A 7467-nucleotide genomic window follows, 5' to 3' on the forward strand; every position below is an offset into this window, starting at 1 on the left:
TGTTTAAATTTGGTATTATTATCTCATGAAACCCGGTGACACCTCATTATAGAAATCAGACCTGTTGATAGGTTGTAAGAGGGATAGCCTTTTCCAGGCACGAATTGGCCATATATAAAGAAAGTTTTGCAACGCAATAAAAACCCTAAATGCAAAATGAGATCCTGTAGGTGGCTTCCGAGGTGGCTTAAAAAACTATAAAAAAAATAATTAAAAATTTAAAAAATATTGTTTTTCAGAGTCAAGACACATGTATCATTATTAAGCCTCATATCACTTATTTATTGTCGAATAAGTGCAAATTCTTGTTTGTGTAAAAACTGAAGCATCATATGTGTAAAAGAATATTTGAATATTAACTGTACATCATATATAACGATTCGTGATACCCAATCATGCTTCATCAGTGGTTTAGGAAGCAGAGAATTTTATTTCAATTTTATATACGCCAAAATATTTTCTGAATAATAAAAATTAACACAGAATTGATGGCGGAAATTTTATGTAAAATTTACGTAGGTCCCCACTAAAGATTACTGTTTCGTCTTTATGGGAATTTAATCTTTTAATATCTGAAAGAACTTTGGGGACCTATGTGGAATACGAATCCAGACTGTCTTGACAAGAAAAATGGTAGGCTGACTAGGCTCCCTGCCTTGCAGAGCATGTGCATGCACGAAATCAATTGTGTATGTATCATAGGCCCCTCGTATTTTTTGTATGCGCCTGAGAATTCAACAATATTAATAATGGTAGCTCTACACATTAATGTTTTTAAGCAGATAAAATTCCAAAATATGGTACGTTTTCTGCTTTGCTTGTCACGTGGTATGTTGAAGTAATGAAGTAGGGCCTACCGTAATTGAAGTTGTGATTATATGTTCAAATTTTCAAGATGGCTCCAACAAGTCAGTTCAGTTGGCCGAGCGGTAAACATGGTAAAGGCGCTGGTAATATGCCGATACGATACTGTATACATGATAGCGGTGCAGCTTGGGTTCGAGCCCCACCTCTGCCGAACTAAATTTCCTTTTTTTTTTTTAATTTCATATTATGAAATGCGCCTGGGAGAATTTATGTATGACGAAGAGTGGTGTGGGTCTATAGGTTCATCCCCTGCAATGGTGATCCCCAGCCCGACTTGGGTCTTCACTCTTCTTCATTCTAGCTTGTGCGAAGATTTTGTTTTTATAGGCCTATTTGTTTAAAACAGCATCACACTCACTCCCACAGCCCACACCCCCACACACAATAGTATAGACATATGATATCCCTATATCATTGATTAAATATTTTGAGCTCAAAATGTAGAAATATACACTTTGAGCTCATCTTATAATAATAGCTATACATGTAACAGGGCAAGGAAAGAAATAGACAGGTGTCAATTATAAAAACCTTGAATATATTTACATAAACAAAGTCAAGTAAAACGCAAGTGTGGACAACTCAGCTTGGTCGTGTTTACTCAAGAAAACTCAAGAAACTTGCCAATTTTAGAAAAGAATTTGCATTGCGTTCGAAACACTAGCATTTGTGAGTCAAGTGCAGTAAAACATGCAAGTTTCCCAATCAAAACTTGCAAGTTCTTAAACTTGCATTTTGATTTTTACTAGGGTTAGTGGGGTCAATTTGTGGTCTGAAAGTGCAGTCGTGAACTTATTTTCCTTTCAAATAATAATCCCTCACTCAGACATCAGTATGATACGAGTGGTTATTTGTTTTGTTTTATCGAAGAAATGAGCACATGACACAGACAAGGTATTATTAATTGCACCATTCGATCCATGCAACATGTTTACCTAGATTTGGAAGATGTGCACTTTATTATTACTTTATTCATGTCGTATTTTATTCATACATGTCGTATGTATACGGACGTTGAAACTTTAAAAAGTAACAGTCCCCAACGAATTTAGATATGAGCTCTTTAATGTCCACTCCCCAATCAGGGAATTCCCTTTTAACAAAGGAGCACCTACGTAGTACAAGGTACTGCAGCAATTAGGCACCATAGGCGCGACAAGGTCGCACTCGTTCTACTTGCTGTGGCTTCATGTATTTATCATGTAGCCTATTATAAATATATCTATTTCATTCAAATACAGGTATGTATTTAATATAAAAACAACATTTGAGGCTTTAGGTATTTTAGTCTCAGCTCAAACCAAAGTAAGAAAGTTTGAATTCTTATGTACCGTAAACGTTCGCCTAATGGCGCACATGGGCTCCTTTGCCTTGGGGTAAATTTCATGTGTACAAAGAGAGAGCTACCTCCTCTAATCACAACAAGAATTAAGGGTATGCGCATGCCCTTATTTGCTGGTGAGATTTTTGTAGGAGGGCACTTTAAGTTTGTGTCTAAAATACCAGTTATATCATAGGGGCCCATAGCGCCATTAGGCGAACGTTCTACGGTATATCCATTGACAATACAACAATATTCGAGTTGTAAAGTAGGGAAAAAAGATCTAGGCCTCAAGAAAGAAAGAACAGGAATAAATAAAGAATAATTAAGGACATAAAGAAAGAATTTTGCCCTAATGAATTTTTAGAAAGAGCTGAAGCAAGAAACTGAGTTTCACAATACAATCCTTTTATAGTTCGAAATGTGTGCTGCCGACAGAGTATGCGTCCCTTTGTGTGGTTCAGTTCATGGACTTAAAGACCCGATTTAACAAGAATGTTAAAATTATGTTACGCCAATCAAACATTTTTTAGGTCTAATATAGAAACTAGTAGGCCTACATACCACATATTGTTATTGAAACCCGTAAGGAGAACAGCAACCCTTCACAAAAGAGATGCTTAATTTTAGTGGTTACCTAGGATACCATCACCAGTGACATGCGCAAAGGGGACAGGGGGATGTGCCCTTCCCCCCTTTTTTTGTCAAAAAGTTCGGGGAAATAATGCACCCAATCGGGGGAAACTGGGGAATTAGTTATTAAATTTTAAAACAGTCAGAGAATCGAGACCCCTAACCTGCGTACGTTACTGCCAAACACACGCCTTGGTATGGTGGTGGGCCTATATTATACATTGTACATGTAAAACATCATAGATGACTTGGAATAAATGCAGATAAAGCAAATATAATGAAACCTTTAGAACAATAAACACCTATACAAGCCTAACACAACTCTAAAAACCCTAACATGGAATTCCAGACTTTTTGGTAGTCAATTGAAAAATTCCAACTTATTTGTGTAATTTTAGATACCCTCTATAGAGGGCGATGGAATTCCAGATTTTTTTTGTTAAGTCAATTGAAAATTCCAACTTTTTTTTTTGATAATTTTTAAAAACCCTCTATACCCCTCCATGGAATTCCAGACTTTTTTGCTAGTCAATTGAAAAATTCCAACTTTTTATTTGAGTATTTTTAGAAACCCTCTATAGAGGGCGATGGAATTCAGATTTTTTTGGTAAGTCAATTGAAAATTCCAACTTTTTTTGACAATTTTAAAAACCCTCTATACCCTCCATGGATTTCCAGATTTTACATGCACTAAACAGGGCCGGAAATCCAGGTTTTTTCCTCAAGTATGCTTTGGAATTCCAGACATTTTAGAAAAAAACAATTTTGCCCTCTATAGGGGGGGTGCATGTTTTATCTGGAATAGCCCAATGATTGACCTATTAAACACATCCATGCAGTCATATCCTTCACTCTTAAGGGAGTGTTTATAAATATCTTGGTGCAGGGCCGGATTGATCTTTTGGGGGCCCTGAGCCAGGCCAAAATGTGGAGGCCCCCAAACTCGCCAAGTGGCCAATTTTTCCTTAAATGAAACCGACAGTGGCGGTGGATGGATTAAAATTTAGAGGGGGTAAAAGCCCGGGGGGGTACTCAGTACAAATGACCATACGGGGACGTGCCGCAAACATGGGTAGCATTTTCAGCCTTCTGGTATATCAATGACCCCTTTTTCAAAGCCTATTTTGGTATATGAATGGGTCCTTTTTCAAAATTTTCTCAATTTTTTCGGAAAACAGCCCAATTTTTCCTTAATCTAGCCAAAATGTTCAAAATTTTCCCAAAATTTTGGGAAAATTTGTAAAAACTAAGACGATTTTGGGTAAATTCGGCCGAAAATTTTGAATTTTGGTATATCAATGGGTCCAAATTTCTTGAAAAATTGGTATATTTATGGGTCTACTTCCAAAATCTCAGCGGCACGTCCCTACCAAAACCAAACTTGAGTACCCCCCCCGGGGGTAAAAGCATATCTTGTTCCGATTTTAATAGGGCATTTGCGCGGGAACAAATTTCAGACTGTTGTAGCCCAAATTAACATGACTTTTGCTATTTTTCAGATTTAGATTCAACTTTATTTAGCCATGGAGGGCCCACTTCAACCCCAGGTTGTTCTTCCTTGGTGCCAATGAGCCCAAAACATAGTGTTTTTGGTCTAAAGGTATGATGCATCATAGGTCAATTTCTGCTATTGGGCACTAGGTGGGCGCGCTCCGGGGCGAGCATCCAGACTAAAGCACCCAGGCCTGGATACCCTGGCCTTTAGACACGTTAATTAATACACAGCATAAGAATTGAGGTACCCATTATTTTCACCCCAGTATATCCTACACAAAGACGTTTGCTTCTGTCAGGCCCTCGGGTCAGGGCATGGCCAAAATAATACAATAGATAAAAGAATGAAGAAATGTTAACATTGGTTAAAGAAGAACAAAATTTGGTGCAATGCGGTTTTAGTGATGTTGAAAAACCATGCTTTTGAAAATTCTGGACACCTGTTCAGATATGAACCTTCCACATATGGTAGCACTACAAGTACAAGACCTTTGCTTTTGTCTTGGCTGTCGCTAGTTTTGATTTTCTTTGGCTTCGGCTGATCTTTTTCCTCAACAACTTTATTGATGGACCACTGAGGGTAGCCATATTGACTGAGAGTCTGCTCTATATGGGTCTTTTCCTTCCGGCGATCCGATTCTTCAGAAACAATGGAGTCTTTCCTGTCGATGAGGGTCCTCACGACATCATTCTAACTTATGACAGAGGATGATTTAAGGAAGCCCCATCATGCACTGTAAAAGTGTTCTCACTTGAGTTTCAACTGCCACTTTACTTTTCAAATCCCATTGAACTCTGTGTAAAAGATGTTGTTTTAGAATTGCCCGTGTGTCGTCATTACGTGGTCGATTTCAGATCTAAAGTGATGTATGCATGAAGGATAATTCACACCTTCTGTACATAACATAAAATGTGAAATCGACCAACTTTTAGAAGGTGTTTTTATTGTAAATATATCTGTCCAAATTCAAATTTAACCATGCACGTGTGTATGCAGTGGGCGGGCAGTGGTGTCATGTTCACTCACACAGCTGTGCTAACCGCAAGACTTGCTGGGAAGTGCTTAAATCATCCTCTGAACTTATGATGTAACGGATGATGTGATTGAAAGTACTGGTCCGTGTGTATTGGTTTTCTATAGATGCACAAATTGAGGGACCCATCGTCTTTTTTGTTGATTAAGGTGTCCAGGAAAGGGATACTAGTGTCATATTCTTCCTCGTAAGTAAATCTGATACTGTTTGTAGCGTTGACTTGGTTCAAATGTGTTGTCGGATTCTCTGCGCTTCTTCTTTCTTGATAACCTCTAGGTAGTCGTCGACACATACTCTTCCAGATTCTGGGTTTGCAGTTGGCAGGAGCTGCGGATATGGCTTCATTCTCGAACCATTCCTTGAACAGGTTTACCGTTTTTTGATGTTAAGTAGATGGTGGTAAGATCGTCAAAACTAGTCAGAAAACCTTCACGAGAGCGCAGAGAAAAGCATCTACTTCAGAAACATACAAACCGAGCCATAGGCCTATCAGAACGTCCATACAGCATTACAGCAACTAATATTATAATCACGTAATTGGGTGTGAGAAGGAGGTCAAAGTAATCGACTAAGAGGAAAAAAAAACCCAACTCGCTGGCTCAAAGAGGCCGGCCATCTGGATAAGGAGTAGAGGCAACACCACAATGAACAAAGACAAGGGGGTGTAATGCAGACTTGATCGAATGTACGGTCAGATCATCAATCGGTAAACCATCTCAAATGATGACATCAAGATTGCCGATAGCATCTTCTAGAAACACTACCACTCGCCAAACTAGAGTGAACAATTAGACTGATCCCCGGGATGCCGGGACTGATTCCTCAGAGGAATCGAAATATTTCCAGTGAGTACCTTTAGTAATTTACTTAATTTGGATCTGTTTTGAGAACATTTGCTTACCAGTGACTTTTATGAACGATCATGATGAATAGATGTTCAGTGATGACTTGTTGTTGTACTAGCTTGGCACCCCCTCCCCAAATATGAACAAAAATTTCGTGTTGCCATCTCACCATGCTCGCACTATAATCCTGGCTACACTGACTACATGACTTGTCTCTTATCATTGTTATGACTTCTTGAGCAATTATGTACAAGTAAAGATTGTCTCGTCTATAACTTAATTGAATACCGGTACCTAAGTGGAAGAAGGGCCCAACTCCAATTCTGTACAAAAATGAGTTAGAGTGACCCAGCATTTTATTGCCAGACTGTTTTTCCTTCCTTGAACGATGAGCCAAAATCCACTCTCTAAATAGTCTTCCCCGTTCACTTAAGGGATCCAAAATGAGCGTTTATTGCGTTTCGACAGTATTTTTGTGGGACATGAGAGCACCTCAGACCTATCGAATTGCATTCTGAATACGAAGCATGTCTTTCTGATATCAAATAATTTTCTTTTTTTTAAATCACAATATAATACAAATTTTATGACAAATTATAAAAATTTGATATTTTTCAATTTTTGATATATAACAGTCCTCGAAGTACCGTAAAATGGGGTAACTTCGGTCAGCGGGGTAACTTTGGTCGGTCAATTTTTTTTTTTTTTTTTTAAATGGTCATATTTTTGTACAGCGATATTGTTTTAGTCATATTTGGTGTCAATTTGTTCAGAAATATATTTGGAAGAAATATTAGTCGCTCATGTCCAATTTCCTCGAAATTTATGAAAAAATCGGGATTTTTGACCAAAAATGAGCATTTTTTACATTTTTTTTCAGAAAAAATAAAAATCGATATTTGTGAGCAAGGATGTGTGCTGAATTAATTTTGCAAGCCCAAATGAAATAAAAAAACAACAACTTGCCCTTATACAGCGAAGATCAATTTTTTTGATTTTTTTTGTTCATGGAATGTATGCTCTGACCAAAGTTGCCCCAAATGCGGGGTAACTTTGGTCAGGCTATTTTGAACCCCTAGGGCACCCTTACAAAATTATTAGAAAATCTTTTTCAACTTCAAGGTGTAGAAGGGAACCCTATTGTCATAAAAAGAGATAATTAGCAATATAATTGGTTTTGTTTGGAAGCAGTGGTTTAAAAACTCTGAAAAGTGCCCAAAGTTACCCCATTTTACGGTAATTATATAAATCTAATGATATATTCTTAAAGTGT

Source organism: Amphiura filiformis, chromosome 18 (genome assembly GCF_039555335.1).
Source record: "Amphiura filiformis chromosome 18, Afil_fr2py, whole genome shotgun sequence".
NCBI classification, from domain to species: domain Eukaryota; kingdom Metazoa; phylum Echinodermata; class Ophiuroidea; order Amphilepidida; family Amphiuridae; genus Amphiura; species Amphiura filiformis.